The sequence below is a fragment of the Erythrolamprus reginae genome, chromosome 1, assembly GCF_031021105.1.
Source record: "Erythrolamprus reginae isolate rEryReg1 chromosome 1, rEryReg1.hap1, whole genome shotgun sequence".
NCBI lineage: Eukaryota > Metazoa > Chordata > Lepidosauria > Squamata > Dipsadidae > Erythrolamprus > Erythrolamprus reginae.
The window spans coordinates 224,111,862-224,135,417 of NC_091950.1; the positions used below are offsets into that span (position 1 = coordinate 224,111,862).

Consider the following 23,556-nt stretch of genomic DNA (forward strand, 5'->3'; position numbering starts at 1 on the left):
TCATCTGGTCCTTCATCTCTTCTGTATCTGCCTTCATCTCAGCCATTTCTGCTTTTATGGCTTCTCTCTGCTGGGATGCATCGTTTTGTGATTGGAGCATGAAGTCTTTGAATGCATTCAATGTATCTTGTATTGTAGTAAGTGTGGATTGTTGTGGCTTTTCTTTCTCCTTCTCCTTGGTAGACATAGTTACAGACAAGACCTGGTGTGCCGGGGAAGAATGGGGTGATCCTTGGGGCGATGATGCCGCAGACGTTTGTTTCTTTATTGTTTTAGTAAAAGTAGAAGTACTCGACATTCTTAAATTTACCGTTGGTGTTATTTTATGTTAGCGATATGTAGAGAATCACTACAAATTTCAAACGTATTCAGTCAATTTCTAGAACAAATTCCCTTAAAAAAAAACACTTAAATTGCTAGTATAGTCAATATTATAATTTTAAACAAATATCACCTTATATTGTCTTATTACTCTAAATTAAATGCTTATGAAGAAAAAAGTAAAATAATAAAGTAAAATAACCTTCAATACAATTTAACGTAAACCAAGAAATATAGAGGGGGGGAGGATTTGGCACAACAGAGAAAGGAGAATAAAAGTACAGAAAAATGTATATAAGATTTATATAAAATAAAAATAAGAGAGAAAGAAAGAAATAGAGAAAAGAATGAAGAAAGAATAAAAGGAGGAAAACAATCTAAAAGGGGAGGGGGGGTTAATTTAGTTAAAGTAGAACAAAGGACCAAGGATTATTAGCAGTGCATATATTAATCTAAATGTAGGTATAGAAAAGAAAAGGCAATTTTAAAAAAATTACAAAAATTTAGGATATAAAAAAGAAACGAGCGAAATTCAGCTATTTAATATTCTAAAATAATTATGTTGATTGAAGATCTTTTCTGTTTATAAAAGAAAGTTAATTTGAAGAAGTTCCAATTATTTCAGCAGTGATGGGAATAAAGTTTAGGCTTTTCAAAGTTTATACAGTCTCGATTTTCAAAGTAGTTTTAATGTATTTATCTGGTGTTAAAATGGAGTCAATCCGTCTCTCGCAGCTCAGAGCAGAATAAACAGCCTCTCTGCTACGAATCCGACGAAACAGCCAGTAATCCAAACGAAGTAATCCAGATGTGAACGATCAAGTAATCCAAAAAATCTTATGTATTTATCTCAATTTATTTCATCTTCTTTTATTAAAAGTTTATTAAAAATTTGCAATAGGTTTTATGCAGTTAAATCCTTCCGCTGCGTAAATCAGAGCCCAGGATTCATTTTCTGGTGTTTTAGTAACAAGTTATCTCACGGAGAAAAGAGGAAACACATTTAGCCAAATAGTTTCAGTTTGTTGCTATTCAATCTTTTAAAGTCTCATTTTAATTCTTTTGCAAGTTTTCTGTTTTTTCAAACGTTTAACAGTCCAAGTTCAAAGTCAAAACAATAAGTGAAAGTGATGGAAATAAGATCCGGCTGTTGATTCGCGCCTGGATACAATGTTTTAGACAACTTTCACTTTTGCCTTGCTTCAAAAAATTCTTTAACTTTTCACTTTCTTTTACTCCAGTCCTGTTATTTGAACATGAAACGTAGAAGAATTTTTTTTTTACCTTAGTTGTATTCCTTTTTCAATAAAAAACGCTGTGAACTGCTTTCACTTTTCCAGTTCTTTCTTGCTTCCCCGATGGTTAGGTGGGATCGCAATGGCCGTGTCCTCCATGCTGGAGGCCCGGTTCTCCCTGCACCCGAGCTGCGGGATGGACCGCTGCCTCCGGAGCTTCGGCGGGAGCTCCTCGGACAGGGGGAAGTCCCCTGTTCTAGGATCGAGCCATCCGGACTCGATCCAATCGCAATGGAGCGACCTCGGGAGGGGTGAAAGGAGTCTCTAGGCAGAGCCCTGCCAAGAAACTCCACTGCGGTCCTCAGCCAGACCGGAAGTCTCCAAAGTCAAGGTCTTTTTGAGAGTAGCTGTGTTATCGGTGGTGTTGAAAAGTTTGACATCGGCCATGAAAAGAACGCAGTTGCTCGTAATGTGATAGCAAAGGTCATTTATATAGAGTATGAAGAATGTTGGTCCAAGTACACTGCCTTGCGGTATGCCAATCTTAACCGGAACAAGATTGGATATGGCACTCCCTATTTTGACAATTTGTCTGTCTGACAGGAATGCAGTTATCCAACTATGGAGGGATCCTAAGATGCCATAGGATTTGAGTTTTAGAAGTAGTTTGTCATGAACCACTGAGTCGAAGGCTTTACAGAAGTCAATGTAAATTGCATCTATTGATTTGCCCTGATCAAGATGTGTAGTCCATATGTTTTTGCAGTGAAGGAGATGCAGGTTGCAAGATAACTTTTTTCTGAAACCAAATTGTTTGTTAGAGAGTATGTTGTTACTTTCTAGGTGGAGAGTAATTGATTGGCTTATGATTGATCAATGGTTTAGTCAAATAGTAGGAAATCAGCCCCACCAATTCTAAAATCCCTGATAGTACTACCAAAAGAAGTACAGTGGTACCTCATGATACGAAGCCCTTGTCATACGAACTTTTCGAGATACGAACCCAGGGTTCGGAATTTTTTTTGCCTCTTCTTATGAACTTTTTTCACCTTACGAACCTGCCGCCCCACCTCCAGACTTGGGTCCCTCCTGTTTTTTCCCACCCTGTCCTGCACCTTTTTCCTCTCTTGATGTCCATGGATCCCTCCCGTTTTCTCCCACCCTGTCCTGCACCTTTCTCCCCTCTTGATCTCCATAGGTCCCTCCCGTTTTTGCCCACCCTGTCCTGCACCTTTCTCCCCTCTTGATCTACATGGGTCCCTCCCGTTTTTGCCCACCCTGTCCTGCACCTTTCTCCTCTCTTGATCTCCATGGGTTCCTCTCGTTTTTTCCCACCCTGTCTTGCACCTTTCTCCTCTCTTGATCTCCATGGGTCCCACCTGTTTTTTCCCACCCTGTCCTGCACCTTTCTCCCCTCTTGATCTCCATGGGTCCCTCCCGTTTTTTCCCACCCTGTCCTGCACCTTTCTCCCCTCTTGATCTCCATGGGTCCCTCCCGTTTTTGCCCACCCTGTCATCTGTTGGGACCAGAACTTCTTCTGACACAGCATTTAATCACATCAGGAGCAGAAAGAGCAATAAACAGTTTCCCATGCAACCTGGACCAGTTATGAGAATTGTAAAGTTATTTTGTTGGTTGTTAAAAGCAGAATAATGACAGATTTTAAAGGAATAGAAGAACTCATTAAAGGATTTATGGTTAGTGTTGGGCAAACTCATCAAAGTTCGGATTCAGCTGAACTTGGCGGCGGAGTTGGGGTAAGTTTGCCAAACCTCAATCCTTTTGGCCCTGCCCTCCCTTCTTCCGCCAAAGCACCCCGCGGCTGCCTGTCTCCTTTTATTTCTTACGGAAAAGGCTAGGATGCCGCAGCCGCATCTCCTCCTTTAATTTATTTTGCCACCACGTACACGATCGTGTCAGTTTCCCCCGTGAAAAAGCCGAAGATGGAGTCAGCGCTGGAGCAGCTCAAGCAACACACCACCATGGTGGCTGATGACCATGGTGGCTGAGCCTTTTCCGTAAGAAATAAAAGGAGACAGGCGGCCACGGGCTGCTTTGGTAGACGACGGGAGGGCAGGGCCTACGTCAACACAGAACCTGCCCCCTCCCCTTTCCAAAAAGCGCCGGGGTGAGCTAAGAATGCCCTGGGCAATGGGCGCAACGGGGGGGAGAGCTGCACCGCCTCCGAACTCAAAATACCTGCCCTGGTGCACACAGCAGCTCCCCCGCCTTGGATGCCCTCTGCTTGGACTTGTTTCTGCCCCCCCCGGCAAGAAGGTGGGCTGCCTGGGGTTGATGGGATTTGCCCGACTCGGGAATGGCACTGCAAGCAAAAGGACGCGGGGGAATCCCATTTGCTTGTCGCCCACGCTGGGATTCCCGTGGTGGGGCTTTGACATTATGGAGACTCATTCCGGGTCGGGGGAGTTGAGGAGGAAATAAAGCCATGGGCGGATGGGGACAGCAGCCAGGCTGAGGTCGCCTGGAGGGGGCAACGGCAGCAGCGTGGGGGTCGTGACTATCTTGTGCGCTGAAGGGACGACCGGCCGGCCAGAGCCCTCCCCGCCTCCCCCTCCCGGCCGGGATCCTGAAGCGCTGGGGGGGAGTTGTCAGGCTCCATCAAGCAGGGGATGGCTGGGAGGGGGAGGCTAGGAGGGCTCTGGCCAGCTGGTCGTCCCTTCAGCGCACAAGATGGCCACGACCCCCCCCCCGCCGCCACCGCTGTTGCCCCCTCCAGGCGACCTCAGCCCAGCTGCTGTCCCCATCTGCCCGTGGCTTTATTTCCTCCACAACTACCCCAAGGGGTTCTTCTTGCCAGGGTGGGCGGTTAACAAAGCCCAAGCGGAGGGCATCCAAAGCGGGGGAGCTGCTGCATGCACCTGGGTGGGTATTTGGGGCTCGGATATGGCGCGGCTCCCCCCCCCCCATTGCGCCCATTGCCCAGGGCAGCCTTAGCTCACCCCGGCACTCTTTGGAAAGGGGAGGGGGCAGGTTCTGTGTTTTAAGACTTGTGGACTTCAACTCCCAGAGTTCCTCAGCAAGCTTCGCTGAGTCAGAGCCCTCCCCACTTCCACTTCCTGCCCACCGCGGTGTTTGAGTATGCCAAACACCGCAAAGTTCTGCACGGACATGAACTATGCAAGTTCGATTCGCCCAACACTATTTATGGTATGTTGAAACTACAGTATTTGGGAATATTCCCCAAAAGATTTTATTCTGCAAAATTACAGGGTTACGTATGGGAATGTTGTGTTTCTTTGAATGCAGTTGCTGAGTTTGAGTAGAACAAGTGATTTGTACAAAAAGAAAGTTACCCAGAACAAGGTTCCTCTGCTGAACTTGCTATCAGCAGATATTCTGAGTTACTGATAGCTTGAACTATCTTTTCTCTGTGAAAAAAGAAAGGGAATTCATTCATACACTGCATACTGCGAATGATTCTGTTAGCCTTCTGAGCTCCAATTAATGAGCTATATAAAAATGAAATGCATGCATCAAAAACATCATATGATTTTCATAATAGTTTTTCTTCTACAAGCCAAATATATAGTTTTAAACCAACAGGATATTAATTATAGTTAATGACATCATATAAAGAATGGAGGAGCACCACTATATTAAAACATCTAATGTCATTTATTAATAGCCAGAAGTACTGCCTATAAATATTTTATTATATTGTCTTAATGGTATCATTTGGTATTCCTCTCTGTTGTTCCTATTTTCATTTGGAGAACCAAAATCTGGATGCAATTAGTTTGATTGCTCTGAGAGCAACAAGTGTTGAAGGAACTAACTTCAGAGATTTATAATTAGTACTTTGGCTTTGTACAAGCTTGTTTATTTAGAAGATAACTGAGCAGTTTTCTAGCTTGCTGTTTTGCTAAGGTTGTGTTTGTTTGCTACATGGTAGAATTCTCAAAGAGACTAAGTAATGATGCAGGATGTTCAGGACTATATTTTGTGATCTTCTTTCTGAGACTTTTTCAAATGATTAATTAGTGCAACCTCTAGGTGCAGAAGCAAATGATGCTATTATTACTTTTGATTTCTACACAATTAGCATACAATAAATCCAGTGCTGTTTCTCTATTAAAATATAATTGCTTTTAATTCAAAGGTACAAAAAGAGCATATAAACCAGGATGTTTCAAAATTATCCTACTTTTAAAAAATTATGTTGTGATAGTGAATTGAACAGATCCATTTTGTTTATGATATACTCTGAAGTTTCAAATATTAAAAATATTACTGACATCCAGCCAGAATTAAATAGCAGTTAAGATTCATTCATGGCATGCATTGAACAAAGTGTGCCCAATTCTGCATATTTAAAACCAGTGATACTTAATGATTACTTTGACAGAACTCATATCATTTACAGTACCTCTTGACCAAAATTTTTGTCCTGCTTTTCTCTCCTTCCACCAATTAAGAACCTGTAGCCATTTGAAAGCTTTTGTATTCCTATAACAACAAAAGCCATCAAAAGCTAGCATTTTGAGTTAGCAGCTGTCCAAATACTATTTTGAATGTCTTTTTTTATGTGCGAAGCACTGGACTAATATTGTTGTTATTTTATTCACAAAACAACCCAGTAATACAGAGAAAACTAGATTTATATGCTGGATTTTGTATCACAATATCGCAAATAGAACACTTTCCAAGCGTCTAAGACTGTGTGATGTATTTTTGTATGATTCATGCAGATTTAAGTATGTTGGCCTTTTGCAATTGACGGATCATGATTTTGTCAATGTTTATTGTTTTTAAATGCTGTCGGAGGTCTTTTGGAACAGCACCCAGTGTGCCGATTACTATTGGGACCCCCTGTACTGGTTTATGCCAGAGTCGTTGTAGTTCAATTTTAAGATCCTAATATGGCTACATTTATCTTGTTTTTCATCAATTCAACTGTCACCTGATATAGCGACATCAATGATCCACACCCCTTTCTTTTGCACAACCGTAAGGTCCGATGTATTGTGTTCCCAAACCCTCTCAGTTTGAATTCGAAAGTCCCAAAGTATTTTGGCTTGTTTGTTTTCAACTACAGTGGTACCTCAAGATACGAACCCCTTGTCTTACGAACAACTCGTGATACGAACCCGGAGTTCAGAAAAATTTTGCCTCTTCTTACGAACTTTTTTCGAGTTACGAACCGGTGTTCGGAGACTGCTGGGAAGCCGCGTGGCTGTTTTAAAAGGTGACAGCCGGGCGGCGGGGCTTCCCAGAAGCCTCCCGAACGCCAGTTCGTAACTCGAACAAAGTTCGTAAGAAGAGGCAAAATTTTTCTGAACCCCGGGTTCGGTTCGGGAAGTTGCTGGGAAGCCCCCCAGCCCGGCTGTCACCTTTTAAAACAGCCGCGCCGCTTCCCAGCTGTCTCCCGAAGCCGAATGCGGAAGTTTGGCTTTAGCGTTCGGCTTCAGGAGACAGCTGGGAAGCCGCGTGGCCATTTTAAAAGGTCGCAGCCGGCCTGGGGGGCTTCCCAGCACCCCCCCGAACCTCGAACCCGGGTTCGGGGGGTGCTGGGAAGCCCCCCAGGCCGGCTGTCACCTTTTAAAACAGCCGCGCGGCTTCCCAGCAGTCGCCGAAAGCCGTTTTTTTGCGGGGGTTTTTTTGGTTGCACAGATTAATTGACTTTACATTGTTTCCTATGGGAAACAATGTTTCGTCTTATGAACCTTTCGTCTTACGAACCTCCTCCTTGCACCAATTAAGTTCGTATCATGAGGTATTACTGTACTTTCTCAGGTTTTTGATCCCGCTAGTTCTTTACCACTGATAGGTGGCAGTTGTGGCACAGGTTCCAATGAAGCATCTGGGCCACATAGTTGTGCCTCTGTCTGTAGTCCGTCTGTGTGATTTTCTTGCAGCCGCTGAGCAATGTTCCCTCTAATTTTTTTCCGGTGTGAGCGGAAAGGTATAGTGTCTGAGCAGCAGTCCCTTCGGGACTGGGCGGCATAGAAGTATGTATGTATGTATGTATGTATGTATGTATGTATATATGTAATAAATAAATAAACAAATAAATTCCTTTCTTTTTTATTAAAAGAAATTAATAATAAAACAAAACCAAAATCTATTACTGTTAAAACTAAAACAACCAGCAAAACCAAAAACACAACTATTAATAAATCCATGCTTTAAAATCTTCATTTCTTAAATATTTATCATAGTATTATAGTAATCTAATAATACTATGAAAATCTATCTCAACATCAATGCATCAATTAATATATTTCCATATTTACTTTTCTATAATTTCATTCAATATTTCCAAGCTCAATTAATTTTCAGGCACTTAGCATTTACTATTATTAACTTTCATCAATCTTCTACATTTCCAAGTATATTTTAAATTCATAATGTAAACTCATAAAACAATGCAGTACATATCATAAAACCCTTACTTATCATATGTATCTTCCATTAATTTTACCTATGTAATTCTATATACAGTGTTCCCTCGATTTTCGCGGGTTCGAACTTCGCGAATAGCCTATACCACGGTTTTTCAAAAAATATTAATAAAAAAATACTTTGTGGTTTTTTTCCTATACCACGGTTTTTCCCACCCAATGACATCATATGTCATCGCCAAATTAATAATTTTTGCGAATAAATAACAAAAAAATAATTATTATTAATAAATAATTATGTTTATAAATATCAGGATCACTAAGTGTCTTATTCAATGGTGAGTAAAGGGTTTTTAAGAGAATGGAAAATGGTAATTTAGGAGTTTAAAGTGTTATGGGATGGCTTGTGATACTGTCTATAGCCAAAAATGGTGTATTTACTTCCGCATCTCTACTTCGCGGAAATTCAACTTTCGCGGGTGGTCTAGGAACACATCCCCCGCGGAAATCGAGGGAACACTGTAGTTCTAAAATTCTAATCCAATTTTACGAATTAATACATCCTTTTCTCTCTCTCTCTTGCTTTCTTTCTCTCTCTTTCACTCTTTCTCTTTCTTTCTCTCTCCCTTCCTCCTTTGTCTCTCTCTCTCCCTCCTTCTCTCCTTCTCTCTCTCTTCCTCCCCCCTTCCTCTCCCCTAAACTTATCAAGTTAAAATATCACCGAACAATGTGGAGTAGAAAATGTGTCACTTTTAACAGTAACTGCCAGTAAACGAACCTCATAAACGCCCTTTTGCGGTCCAGCATCCTTTTAAAAAGTGGGTAAAGGGGTTCGGGAGAAGAAAGTTTAGCAGATTTAGTCTATCGACATCTCTATGAGGATTGCTGTTATTATTATTATAGAACAATACAACACAGCATACGAGATAACTATGCTGGATTTCGTATTTCATCACCAGTCGGGAGCTTCCCAAGCACTGTGTGATGTAGCAGCGAATTATGTATGCCAATTGATAATTCGTAAAGCGGCCTTTACGAATTATCAAATGGAGATTTTGTCAATTCCAATGGTTTTCAAATGAGATCCTTTGGCACTGCATCCAGTATGCCAAAGACTACGGGGACCACTTTCACTGGCTTATACCAGAGTCATCGCAACTCTGTTTTCAGATCTTCGTATTTTGCAAATTTCTCTAACTGCTTCTCAATTCTTCCGTCTCCTGGGATGGCAATGTCGATGATCCATACTTTCTTTTTCTCCACAATCATGATGTCTGGTGTATTACGTTTCAAAATTCAGTCAGTCGGAGGTCGGAGGTCCCACAGTAGTTTTGCCTGCTCATTTTCGACCACTTTTCCAGGCTTATGATCCCACCAGTTCTTTGCCACTGGTAGATGGTAGTTCCGGCACAAGCTCCAGTGGATCATCTGTGTCACAGCATTGTGTCTATGCGTGTAGTCAGTCTGTGCGAACTTTTTGCAGCAGCTGAGTATGTGATTGATTGTTTCATCTGTTTCTTTACCAAGTCTGCACTTCGGATCATCTGTTGATTTTTCAATTCTGGCTTTGATAGCATTCATTCTAATGGCCTGCTCTTGTTCAGCCAGTAGTAGTCCTTCTGTCTCCTTTTTGAGTGTTTCACTTATAAGTCATGACCAGGTCTTTTCTTTGTCCACTGTGCCTTCAATCTTCTCCAAGAGCTGGCCATGCAATGCTTTGTTCCACCAACTGTCCATCCGACATTGAGTTACAGTTTTCCTGTACTTCACTTTGAGAAGCTTCCTATTGTTGATCTCTATTAATGCTGACTTTTGTTCTCCTTCACATAGTCAGCTAAAGCGTGCTTCTCTTTTTTCACTGTCGGCCTCACTTGCAAAAGTCCTCTGCTGCCTATTTTCCTTAGTAAATATAGCCTGTCAACGTCACTGCAGGGGTGTAGTGCATGATGGATCATCATTCATTTTCTGGTTTTCCTGTCCAAGTTGTCTAGCTCTGATTGAGTCCAGTTCACTATGCCAGTTGTGTACCTAATGACAGGTATGGCCCAAGTATTTACAGCCGTGATAGTGTTGCTACCATTCAGTTTGCTCTTCAAAATTTTTCTGGTCCTCTGGATATTATCCAGTTGCAAGATGCCCAAGTATCTGTAGGCTTTTGAGTGGTGGCACTTGATGGTTTGATCATTTGCCATTTCAATGTCCTCACTTTCAGTGATTCTCCGTACTGAGAGAGCGGGTCCAGCAGTCACGTGGGTTGCTCGCTGTCCAATCTGTCAAGGACCGAGCCTAGTCTTTAAAAAGCCTGCTGGACCCGCCCCTTCCCCAGAATTTGCTCGGTCCTGCGATCCAGCAGGACTTGTGGTGGCTCGTTCCTCTCTGAAAACACCTTCCCTTCATCTTTCTATTCAGGTAACTAAAATTTGCTATTGTATTTTACTTAAAGCTTGCCTTGGTTTGCACGCCAGCCTTACTGGGGTCGGCGCAAGGGAGAAGCTGCGGCACGGCTATAGCTGTTTTTTTTTAAATGCCTGCTCGCGCTGCTGCCGGATTGTATTTTCTTGCAAATCTAATCGGCCAAGAGGTTTACCGGCAAGCTAAGGATTGTAAAAAAAGGCCTTTTTTTCCTCCTGCAGTGTGGGACTGTTAGCAAGCTTCCCTTGATTGTCCCCCGGACTTTAGCCTTCCCTCTGTTTACAAAAGCGTCGGAGCCATTTATTTTGGCACGAATGCCCTCAGCAACCAGTAATTCCGGCACTTGCGGATCGCCCACGCGCGTCCCGTCTGGCGCCATTAAGTCCGCCGCTTGGCCCTGGAGTAAGCTGTGAGACCCTCAGGCCTTTTCTCCCTGGCTAGGCCTCCAAACCAGTGTGCCTTGATTTATTTTGATTAAGGTTAGCGAGGCCTGCCCTTCTGCACTCCCTGGCATGAACTCTGGTACCGACCAGATTGACTGTGAGTTGCAGACGCTCCTGGGCCTAGGAGCAGGGGCCCCCTTGCTCTTGGGAACATTGCCCTAGAAGCTTTTGGCTCAGGTCTTGTCCCTGTAATTTGTTCAGGCCATGACTTTGTTTCCCAAGAGAGGCACTTCTAAAGGTCCCAGAGAGGTTAGGCCTACTGGCAATGAAATTGATACTATCCCCCAGGCCTCTTCCTCCTCTTCCTCGGGAGCCCCTACAATGGCTAGACCCACCATGGCTGAGAAGAGAAGGGACCACGCTCTGCAAAGAATACATGAGAAATCGGCTAAACGTTTAAAGGTGCAGGCCCAAGTGCACATTAGCCCTGACCCTCTAGAGGCTTCTATCCTGCCTCCCTCTGGGGTCCCTGTGCTTTCTCTGGATGAGCCAAACCTAAACAGACCCCAACCTAATTTATGGGGCTTAGGTCGACATTATGGAAGATCCCTCTGAGCCAGACCCATCCCAGGCCTTCAGGGAATCTCCATCTTTACCTGCTACCATTACTCCAGAGCATCAATCTATGTATTCTACCTTATCTAAAGCCATTGATGCCAAGCTCTTGGCTATCAATGTGCCTTCTCACTCTCGTCCCCCTCCATGCGCCCCTAGGCCCGTGAGTTCTTTCTCATCCTACAGAATTCCAGTTCATGAAGACTCGGATCCTTCTTAGAATGAGAATGACGATATGGACGTAGAGGATAAGGATCACCTGTTCCAGTGCCTGTTAAAAGATGGGGAATCTCAAATCAAAATTCCAATCCCGGCTGCGATTTTTCCATTTCAACTCTTCAAATCACTTCTGTTCAAGGCAAGAGTTTCCACAGGCTTAGCCGGGCAAGATAAACAATCTGTTCCTTCCACAGATCCTCCTGAAGAAAATCTACTATACTTCAGGGAGGAACAGGAAGACAATGAGGTCATCCCCATGCCCAAATAGTTCAAAGATGCTCTGCTCTGCTCAAGCAGTGGGACCACCCAGCCTTTGGCTTCAATCCCACAACTAAAGACAAGAAACTATATAAGCTTTCTCCATCTTATGAGGACCTTCTTGTCTGTCCTAAAGCTGATGAACCGGTAAAGACGCTACACTCTGCGGCTGCTATGCCTGGTGAAGCAGAGCAGGTGCTAAAACCCGAAGACAATCGCTTAGAGCAAATGCTCAAAAGGTGTTTCTTCGCGGATACCTGGGCTATTAAGAGTGCAGCAGCAGCATCTTTCTTTTCTAGAGCTATTCTTTTATGGCTTCAACAACTCCAGCAGCATATTCCCCCTGATGATGTACAGAGCCAACAGGATTTCAATAAAGTCTTTGCAGTGGCCCAATATGTAGCTGATGCTACCTTGCAATCAAGATTTGCGGCAAGGTCAGTAGTGGCCTCAACGATAGCCAGAAGATTTCTATGGCTCCGCCCTTGGCAAGCGGGAGTGAGGCAAAAATGGCAGCTGGCTATCGGTCCTCTGAAGCGTGACCTTCTATTTGGCGACATCCTGGACCCACTTCTCACTGAAACCGCTGACAAAAAGAAAGTTTTGGGGCCCACCAACAAGAAGACCATCAAAAACCAACCCTTTCGACGTCCCAACCGTCAACAGGATCAAGGGATCGCTTTCCAGAGAAACTCAGGTCAGTATTCCCCTCATTTTCGCTCCCAAGCTGGCAGAAACCCCAGGGGTAGAGGATCCCATTACCAAAGAGGTTCCACCTCGACCAGAGCTTCCAGAAAGCCCAGATGGTGAGCTCCATTCCACTCCCATAGGGGGGCGCCTGGCTTGGTTCTCCTCCAGCTGGCGCCGTTCCTGTAAGGACCCCTGGGTTATTGCTACTATGGAATGGGGTCTTCAGTTGGAGTTTATTTCCATACCTCTCAAACGTTTCATTTCTTGCCCATTCCCCAGGGCTTCTCCATCTCGTCTCCAAATGGAGGAAGCTATTCAACATCTGTTGTCGATCAGGGCTATCCAACCAGTTCCCACTTCCCAAAGAGGTCTGGGCTTCTACTCCATCCTCTTCATGGTCCCTAAGACATCGGGAGGATGGAGAGCCATTTTAGACCTTAAAAGATTAAACCAGTTCATTAAATATAGGAAATTTAAGATGCATTCCTTGTCATCCATCCTAGCTGCTATCCATCCAGAGGACTTTATGGGCTCTTTGGATCTTACAGAAGCCTATCTCCACATCCCTATTGCCAAGGGTCACAGGAAATTCCTACATTTTGCCTTCCAGGGTAAGCACTATGAGTATAGGGCCATGCCCTTTGGGCTCTCCTTGGCTCCTCGGGTCTTTACTAAGCTCCTAGGCACCCTGGCGGCTCACATCCAAGCCACGCCCATTCATATTTTATGCTATTTGGATGACATATTAATTCACGGTTCCTCTAAAGAGGACACCTGTTCAGACCTCAATATTGTCATGTCTATCATACAGGATCATGGTTTTTCCATTAATCTCAAGAAAAGTCAGCTCCATCCGTCTATTTCCATTCAACATCTGGGGGCTATCATAAATTCAGATCTCTCCCAGGTTTTTTCTTTCTACTGAGAGAAAGACCAATATCAGGGAGCTCATTTCCCAGATAAGATCTCAGAGATGGGCTACCATCATTACCCTGTCTTCCCTACTGGGAAAGATGGTGTCCTGCATTGGCATTATCCCATGGGCCTGTCTTCATGCCAGGGATCTCCAATGGCTTCTGTTACCATTCCAGAGATCGGGGAACAGCAACTCGGCACACCTCATCACCGTTCCAACCATAGTCTTAAGATCCCTTATGTGGTGGACCTCCCCCGCTCTGGACAAGGGATCCCCCTTCAGGTGTCCAGATCAATTTACCATTACCACGGATGCTAGCTTAACGGGCTGAGGAGCCCATGCTCAGGGCTTGATAGCCCAATGCACGTGGTCAGCGGAGAAGGCTTCCAGACCTATCAACTGACTGGAACTGAGGGCAGTGTCATTGGCCCTCAAACAATTCAAACCACACATCAATCAACACATCCTGATTCTCACGGATAATATAGCTACAAAGAGTCATATTTGGAGACAAGGGAGCACCAGGTCCAAGGCCCTGATGAGGGAAGCCCTGAAACTAGGTCTCTGGGCCGAGAGACATCTACAGTCATTAGGGGCCGACCACATATCGGGAGTTCTCAATGTGCAGCTACCATTACTTGTTCCAGCTTCTGCCAATCTAGCAGTTCTAAATAACATTAAATAACATTAAAAATGCAAGTAGAAAAATAGGGACCATTTTGGTGGGAAGGTAACAGTGCTTCGTACACCTTCAGCATTTAGTCATGATGGCCACATGACCACAAAGACGTCTTCAGACAGCCCTGGCTCTTTGGCTCAGAAGATGAGATGAGCACTGCCCCTGGAGCAGGGGTGTAATTCACATTTTTATCCTACCGGTCCTGTGGCTAAAATCTCCATTCCCACCCCAATCTGGGACCAGCCAAGTGATATTTGCCGGTTCTCCAAACTACTCAAAATTTCCACTACTGGTTCTCCAGAACCTGCTGAATTTCACTCCTGCCCTAGAGCCAGAAACTACTAGCATGCATGTGTAGGGAAACCTTTACCTAACTTTCTTTAGAGATCCTGACAGGATAATTCAGCAACCTGGCCTTTTTGCTATTCAGCTCTGTTGTTCCTTTAGGCAACCATACACCAGCACCTCCTCCTGCCATTTCCCCCCAACTTTCTCTCTAAAACGGAATTTGGACACAGAAAAGAAAATAGATCCGGCCTCACTGTCCCAGTCAAATACCCAGCTCTGATTACTTGAATAATTTCAGACAATAACCAGACTAGAATTCTACTTCAGTAATGACTGTTCCTGACCTTACATGTTCATAGCTAATCCCCCCTGACAATCAGAATATAATTTTTTTGGCTGTGGACATTTTTCACCGGCATTCATCTGGTTAGATTTGGATATTTAAATGTTCAAGTATGTCTAGAATTAAAGCAGGTTAGGCAACACAGGAAGATGTAGTGGTAATGTGAACCTCCCAGTCCTTCAGGAATTACATTTGCATTGCATTCTAGACTCTTTTTTGGGGGCTGTTTTTGAGATGAGCCCAAACCAGTTTATATTACCATTTTTCGAAGGCTTCTCTTCTGCTCCAATGATGAGAAGAGAAATGGATAGTTTACTAAAACATAGAAATTCACTTAATTATTGATTTCACTGAGTTTTGCTCTTGGTGGCACCATTGATTGGCCTGAGGTCTTTTCTGAACACATTTATTAATATTCATTCTGAAATTCTCTTACATTAGGAGGAATGGGATGCTTTTAAAGAATATTTCAAATGTAATGATCTGTTGATTCCATATTAAACCAAGTTAAGTGTTAACGTGCTTGACTAAATTGAATGATTTCTTTCCAGTTTCTATTTCAATTGTGATGACAACCTAATACTGCCAGCTGTACTAAATCAGTTGGTGCAAATGAAAGGAAAAATGATAAATGAAGTAAATATGCATTCAGATACCATTTTAAATATGTTTAAATTTCATTTAAAATAAATAGAATATTAAAACAAAAAAAAAATAAAACTTACAAATACTAAAAGCAAATAACATGAGGAAATCAAACGTTGGGATGTAACTTTTAAGATAACAAAAATATTAACATCTGTGAAGAATATTTTTTAGCCTCGTGTAATAAAATTAACTAATTTTTCTCCCTCTATGACAGTGTTGGCGAACCTTTTTTCCTCTGGTCCCAATAACACATGTGCATGTGCTATCGTGCATGTGTGAGTGCCCATATCCATAATTCAATGTCTAGGGATGGTGAAAATGGCCTCTCCCACCCTCCAGAGGCCCTCTGGATACCTGAAACAGCCCATTTCCCAAACTCTGGTGTGCCTGGTCAGCCCCATTTTGCCCTCCCCAGTCTTCAGCAGCAAAAATGCCCTCCTCCATCCCACCTGAGACTCTGTGGAAGCCGAAAATGCTCTCCCAGAGCTGCCAGGTGAGCCAAAAATCAGCCGGCCGGCACACACAAATGCACAACCAAGTGAGGTATGGTAATGGCTTGCATGCCAGTAGATATGGCTCTGCATGCCACCTGTGGCACCCGTGCCAAAGGTTCTCCATCATTGCTCTATCCCTTTCATTTCCTCAGATGTTAAAGCTGTATACAAGCAAGTAGAATAATAAAATTGGAAGGATCAATTTAGGTCAACTAAACTCACTCTGTTCAAAGCAGGAATTCATGTTTTTCCTAACATTCAACTGGAATGTGTTGAAATCTATTCTTCTGTGTGTCCTGCCCTTTGGGATGATATAGAACTGATCTTAGCCATTTCTTTCTTGTGTTTATAATATGCCTGTTGTGGTTGTCTCTGGGCCAGCTCCTGCTCCGAGGACTGTGGATGTTGGTTTCGGAGAATCCTCAAGTTGTCAGAGACTGGTTTTACTGCCAACAGCTTCGGACAGTGAAGATTCTGTGTCAAGCAGATTCTGGGACAGAAGCAGGATCAGACAGTGAGGCAGGCAGCCCATTAGCTAATTACCCCATTAGTGAGTCATCATCATCAGACTCAGAGGAAGATGGATTAATAGATGCTCGCAGGCACAGGTTTATGACGAGAAGGGAACAACTGCGCAAGTATTATAGAAGATAAGGGAGAACACCTGTGGCTGGGGCAATTAGGCTAATGGGGCTGATGATAAATTGCCAGCATGGCTAAGAGCGTGCATGGGAGATTATCTGCTCTGTGGTTGTTTTTGTTTTTTGCAGCATTCAAGGTTTGTGGCTTGTGGGAGAGTACTTTGGCTGTTTTAAAGTGCATGCGTACAATACTTTCGTTTTGATAAACCGACTCTCTGATTTACTTTAAAACAGTGTGTGTGTTTGTATTTAAATTTCTGACTTAATTGGGGCTCATAACTTGAAGCCCGGCATAACAATGCCTATAATCTTTTATAGATTATAACATATCTATAATTTTTATTATAATCTTTTCAAAGCTTAAATATGTCCAACTCCTTCAATTTATCTTTGTGGGACTTAATTTCTAATCACTTGATAATCTTTAATTGGTCTATCTTTTTTTCAACAATTACTATTGTAAAGCTAATTATCTCCTATTCACTACATATGTTTTATTTATTTCTTAAATTAACAACTCCACATTCATTTTTGTTCAATTCCATTTTTATATTCTCAACATATTGCTGTATCCTACCAAGATAGTTTTGTATTTCTTTTTTTCTAGGATATGGACGGTCTATGGAATGTACTGTTATGTGTAAGATTGATAAGCATTCTCCCAACGTAAGTTATTAATAAAACTATTTGATAAGTAGAGGCTCCAGTGTATGGTACCCAGATCAATGCCGCCTTTTAATGTGATGAGAAACTATTGATGGACATTCTTTGAATATGCTTTTTGAGCCAGCAATATATTTACTCAGTTTGTATGCCATTCACTGCATAGATAATTAGCTTGTTGATAAGAATGTTCTGGGATCCTTTATTATGTATTATGTCAGCAGCATTCTGATAATCTATCAAATACATTTCTTGTTTTTTAGTAGAGATGAAAAGTCTGATGAGATTTTTTTTGATAAATCCATTCCAACCTCTAATAATTACAGCATTAAACTAGATCATTTTCTATTTGAAAAATAACACTCTTGTAGATACATGTTTTCCTCAATTTTTTCTTTTAAAAAGCATTATTTCTCCTGAAACCTTCAGATATGTATACAATTATTCTTTTTTTGACCAGAGAAAGAGAGACTACTCAAATTTTAATCCAGCAAATACTTAGATGGCAGATCATTAGGGAACCTAATACTGTATTTAAATTTATCATGAGTTCCCCAGAAAAAGAAGAGAGTAAACATAAATATTATGTTTTCAGTCGTTTTTCACTGTTAATAGGATTATGGATTTGAGAAGGTAGACTTGGTGGGGAAGAAATTGTTTCTTTCTGTTATAACTATGAAGTATTACAATCTCCCTGATTTTGTGATTGTAAATTGTATGTCTTTGTTTTTTGCCAACTCTTCAGACTAATGTATGACTAATGTCATACAAATGGATATTAAACAGATATGGTTTTCTAGTGTCAACATTAGATTTCGTACAAAGCATAATATTAATGTTCTGTCCATCAGACAGATAATATGGTTTAAATGTGCAAATCAAAAGGCAATAGCTGTTTTTAAATTATATTGTCTTGAATTTCAGGCCTCCTGAGTTTGACATGAGTGCCATTAGAATACAGTAGTACTTCTACCTTTGCCATCAGGCATGGGGGAATTGAAACACCTCCCCCGGGCATGTTCAATTTATACATGGTATGCTTGTGTGTGTGTCTGTTAGTATATGGGGTTCTTTTAAATCTTTAAATATTTTAAAGTTATTTGGATTATTTATGATTTGTTCTATCTTGTTGTCTTGTTGAGTCTTCGGAGAGGGGCGGCATACAAATCTAAATAATTAATAATTAATTAATTAATTAATAAATACCTAGCCTGGCTTTACTTTTGGTAAAAAGGAAGTTGACTCCTGGGTAGAATCTAATGATTGGTAGGTTGTTTCAGAAAGTGAGAGGGGGGGGGGGTAGGGAGAGATATTTTGTTCAGTTATTCATGTTGAGTATGCACTATGGCATCTGTCCAGGGTCCTGAGCCTGGTGTATAATGAAAAAAGAGGGCAGAAACCAAGTGAATTGTTTCAGGGCCAAATTCATATGAAAGAAAGCAACCCTTTCTCCAAATTTAAGAGCAAAACAAGCATTTAGGGACAAGACACTGGATCCTTCTCACGGGTCACTTATTTTCTCATTACTCCTATCTTCAATTTTCTTCTGAGTACACTTACATCTGAGGATAATTGAACCTCATAAAATAAGGGAACAGTCCAATTGCTACAGCTGTGCAAATGTACAGTTTCTACTAGATTGTGGCAGGGTTTGGCCCAAACATAACCTTCTCCGGTGTGTGCTGACCAAGTATCCAAAAGCATGGGTTAACTCTGCCCAGAGACCGAGTCATTTTAAACTTTGTAGCCATGGCTCTCTTGACTGTATTGTAGTTTTGACTCAGTCTAAGCCCAAGAGAGAGGCGTTTTTAGGGGAAGAGCAAAAAGGCAGAATTAAAGATTTTTGGATTCTCAGTTCTTTAAATAATGGAGCCTCCCAGGTGCAGCAGCAATCAGCTCTTTGGCACAAGACCACCAAAGGATTTAATAGTAAATCAGCTGTTTTTTGAAAAACAGTGTGGGGCTTGGTGCGTGATGCAGCTGCTTCAGGAATCAGGCAAGTACAGTAGTACTTCTACCTAAGAATGCCTCTACTTATGAACTTTTCTAGATAAGAACCAGGTGTTCAAGATTTTTTTGCCTCTTCTCAAGAAGCATTTTCCACTTACAAACCCGAGCCTCTGAAACTGTAACCAGAAAAGGCAGGGAGAAGCCTCTGTGGGGCCTCTTTAGGAATCTCCTGGGAGGAAACAGGGCCTCCACTCTCCCTGTGGTTTCCCCAACCGCACACATTATTTGCTTTTACATTGATTCCTATGGGAGAAATTGCTTCTTTTTTCAAACTTTTCTACTTAAGAACCTGGTCACAGAACGAATTAAGTTCATAAGTAGAGGTACCACTGTAGTGCAAATTACAGATAAGGAAATTGCAGCAGTTTCAACAATCAGTTGTTTTTCAGTAAAAATGCAGTGCTTCAGAAATAAACTATGCTTCAGCTATCGGAACAGTTTTAGAGTGTGAGTTGCCACTGCAGGATTTAGCTGCTTACTGTTTAAAGATGTTTACCATTTAAACAATTTAGCTGACTTCTCCATTTGTTTGCCACCTGCTGCAATGACCAAGCTCGACTTGACATATCCGTAGAGCAACGACTAAGCTCGATCTGGTATTGCTGTAGAGCAACTTCTGACTCTTATAAACAGAGCTGACGTTTGGCACCTTTTTAGAGCAGACTTTCTGGCGGCTCCCCAGCAGGGGGAACAAAGGTGCCTCAGAGAAACAAACTACTGCCTCAGAGAAACACGAAATGGCTCATGTGAATGGGGAAGAAAGATGGGCCCCAGCACAGCCCAATATTAAGCAGAAAGATGCCTCAGCATCAAAAGTGGGCAGCAAAGCTGTGGTTGCCTGAAGCCTGTGGTTGGATAAAGCCTTGCATTCCAGAAAGGTCTCTAAGGCTGAGGAAAGAGATTAATAATAATAATAATAATAATAATAATAATAATAATAATAATAATAATAATAATAATAACAACAACAACAACCAACAACAACAACAACAACAACAACAACAATAATGTATAAAATTTGTATGCCGCCCCTCTCCGAGGACTCCGAGATGCTTGGAGATGCCAAAGGGCTCTGGAGAAAGAGATCCCCAAGGCTGAGAGGCAAGCTCAGAGGAAGATATAGACAGATCCTCAGGGGGAAATTCCTTCACTTCCCATTTCAAATTCGGCTGCCAGAGAGCACCAGAGAACAATCTCCACAGCTACCTTTTATAAAATGAAACTTTGAGGATCCTTTTGCACCACAGCAATCATTGGGATCCAACCTAAAACAGAGACAATCTGTTCCAGAGGCCATATTTACCCCCAGAGCGGCAGGGCTCCACCCAGGGGACAACCAAGAACCAGAGATTTCTGAATAAATGAAACTCCTGATTTCCACAATGCAGGGAATTGCTGCAGTATTGCAGCAAGGAAACGAAACTGACATCAGATTCATCCCTGACTTCTCAGAGTCATACAGACTTGGTGAACATTAGGGAACCTCACTCTCCCACTTCATCCCTACAGAGTAAGGATTGGCTTTCAGAGGAGGAAAAGCAGAGGGAATTTTCCCCCATTTTTTAATTTTTTTCTCCTCTATATCATATATAGGTTAATATGTGTATACCTTAAAATATTAAAAATAATATATAGTGGTACCTCTTCTTATGAATGCCTCTACATGCGAACTTTTCGAGATACGAACCGGACGTTCAAGATTTTTTTGCCTCTTCTCACAAACCATTTTCATCTTAGGAACTCTCACTTCTCTCTTGGCTGCTGTTGCTGCAAGCAGCAGCCAAAACAAGCAATTTTAAGTTTGCAGGCTCTGATATCACAAGGGAACTGGAGCCAGGCTTTGCCTTGCGGGGTCTCTACCCCCCAGCCCTTCTGCTACAGTCACAGCAAAGCGTGAAGGTGGCGTCTGAGGAGCTCTCCGCAGCCGCCCCATCTCGCTGCCAGTTTCCCCTCTTGCCTGCTGATTTCTCCACTCGGAGGTGAGTGGAGGAAGTGGCGGGTGAGAAGGGATTACCTCCATATCGCTGCCAAAATGTGTCCATGGGAGCCCCGGCCATCCATCCCCCGCCACCCCCTCCTGCCAGAAGTCCGCAGGGGCCAAAGCCAAGTGTGGGGAAGGATGGAAGTTTAGGCTCCTGGACAGGCAGGAGAGCCTGGAACCGCTGCCCTCCCACCTGGCTGCATTTAACATTTAAATATGTTAAAGGATTAAATAAGGTTCAGGAGAGAAGTGTTTTTAATAGGAAAGTGAACACAAGAACAAGGGGGCACAATCTGAGGTTAGTTGGGGGAAAGATTAGAAGTAACGTGAGAAAATATTATTTTACTGAAAGAGTAGTAGATGCTTGGAACAAACTTCCAGCAGACGTAGTTGGTAAATCCATAGTAACTGAATTTAAACATGCCTGGGATAAACATATCCATCCCAAGATAAAATGCAAGAATAGTATAAGGGCAGACTAGATGGACCGTGAGGTCTTTTTCTGCCATCAATCTTCTATGTTTCTACCTACCTACCTACCTACCTACCTACCCATCCATCCATCCATCCATCCATCCATCCATCCATCCATCCATCCATCCATCCATCCATCTATCTATCTATCTATCTATCTATCTATCTATCTATCTAATCTACTGATGCCTCAATTAATGTAATTTTATTGGTTTCCATTTTTACAAGTTTCCAGTAGCCACTGCATTTTCCACCCTTTAGTTATACTGGAGTCAATAAATTTTCCCAGTTTTTGTGGCAAAAGTAGTTGCCTTGGCTTATAATCGGGGCGACTTATACTTGAGTATATACGGTATCTCAAAAAATTTAATAATTATAAAAATTTATTCCTTTTTGCATATATATTATCTATTCCATATAAATATTTCATTTTTTTCTTGTTTCTAACCATTTGTAAAAATCATTCCACGTCTTATAATATTCGGAGTCTTCTTTATTATTTATTTTATGCGTCATCATATCAGCTTTGGCACAGTCCAATTTTTTTTTAACTAATATAGAATCATCTGGGAGGTCTTTACGTTTCCAATATTGTGCTATTGAAATTCTAGCCGCTGTCAAAATATGTAACATTAGATAGTATTGTTTCTTTCCCACCTTCTGATCCATAATGCCTAATAAAAATGTTTCGGGGGTTTTGTTAATTTGAGTTTTAGTCAATTCCTCTATCCAATTATGTATTTTATTCCAGAATTTCCTAATTTGTGGGCAGGTCCACCAAATGTGAAAATAGGTCCCTACTTTCTCATTACATCTCCAGCAATTTGGTTTCAGTGGGGGATACATTTGTGCCAGCCGTGCTGGGGGGAGATGCCACTTATAGTACATTCTCCGTACTGAAGGAGTGGGTCCAGCAGTCACATGGGTTGCTCCTGTCCAATCCGTTGGAACTGAGCCTAGTATTAAAAAAGACTGCTGGATCCGCCCCTTCCCCTGAATTCGCTCAGTTCGCATCCTCGGATGTGTGTGAATGCTCGTTCCTCTCGATAAAACACCTTCCCTTCGATCTCTCTCCAATAGCAAGTAAGATTTTTCCATTACTCAGCTTGCCGGCAGTTTTTTTCTCAGCCCTACAGGGCTTTGAGTTGGGGGAGAAGTTAGCGGCTCAGCCATTTGCGGTTTTTCCCTTCGTGCTGTAGCCGCGGCCGGTTTGTTAATTCCGGCCTTGGAGGTCCTGCCGTGAGCAAGCTTTATTTTTTTTTTTCAACTAATTAAGGGCTATTTACCTCCCGCGGTGTGGGACTTGTTTTGTCTCCCGGGCTTAGTCGCTCCTATTGCAAATAACGGAGCAGTTATTTTGGCGCCAAGGCTCTGACGCCCAGTAAGTTGCACTTTCGGTTCTGCCCTAAGGGGTTGGCCATTAGTGCCTACAGCCCGCCGCCTGACCCTGGAGTCGTCGCTTTGAGTTCCCTCGGGCCTATTCTCCACGGAAGTGGCCTCCAACCAGTGTGCCTTGGTTTTTCTTAAAGTTAAGTTAGTGAGGCCTGCCACGCTGCACTTAAGGACAAGAACTCTTGGTATCGCCCAGGATTGCCTCTTAAGGCGCAGCTGCTCCTGGGCCTAGGAGCAGGGTCACCTATCCTCTTGGGAATTCCACAAAATAATTCTTCTCTCCCCTATTTTTTGGCTCAAGCCTTGTCTTCTGTAATTGCTCAGACTATGGCTTCCCTTCCCAAGAGAGGCACTACCAAAGGTTCCAAAGAGGTTAGGCCTACTGGTAATCCTTCTGAGCTTCCCCAGGCCTCTTCCTCCTCTTCCTCAGGCTCTCAGTCTTTAGCCAAGCCCACTAGGGCTGAGAAGAGAAGGGACCTAGCCCTACAAAAAATACATGATAAATCAGCCAAACGTTTTAAGGTGCAGGCC

The 23,556-nt window shown here is 42.6% G+C and overlaps 1 protein-coding gene across 2 annotated transcripts in view; it reads left to right on the forward strand.

Moving 5' to 3' along the window:
- The window catches only part of ACKR3 (atypical chemokine receptor 3), a 51,736-nt gene that overhangs the window by 10,455 nt on the left and 17,725 nt on the right, over nt 1-23,556 (forward strand). Inside the window, exons 1-2 of one of the 2 annotated variants that reach the window (XM_070732274.1) lie at nt 12,418-12,503; nt 17,113-17,171. The gene's annotated coding sequence lies outside the window, so the exon portion shown is untranslated. Of the gene's footprint in view, nt 1-12,417; nt 12,504-17,112; nt 17,172-23,556 lie in introns of those variants that run through there. The other variant, XM_070732273.1, reaches the window with a different exon arrangement.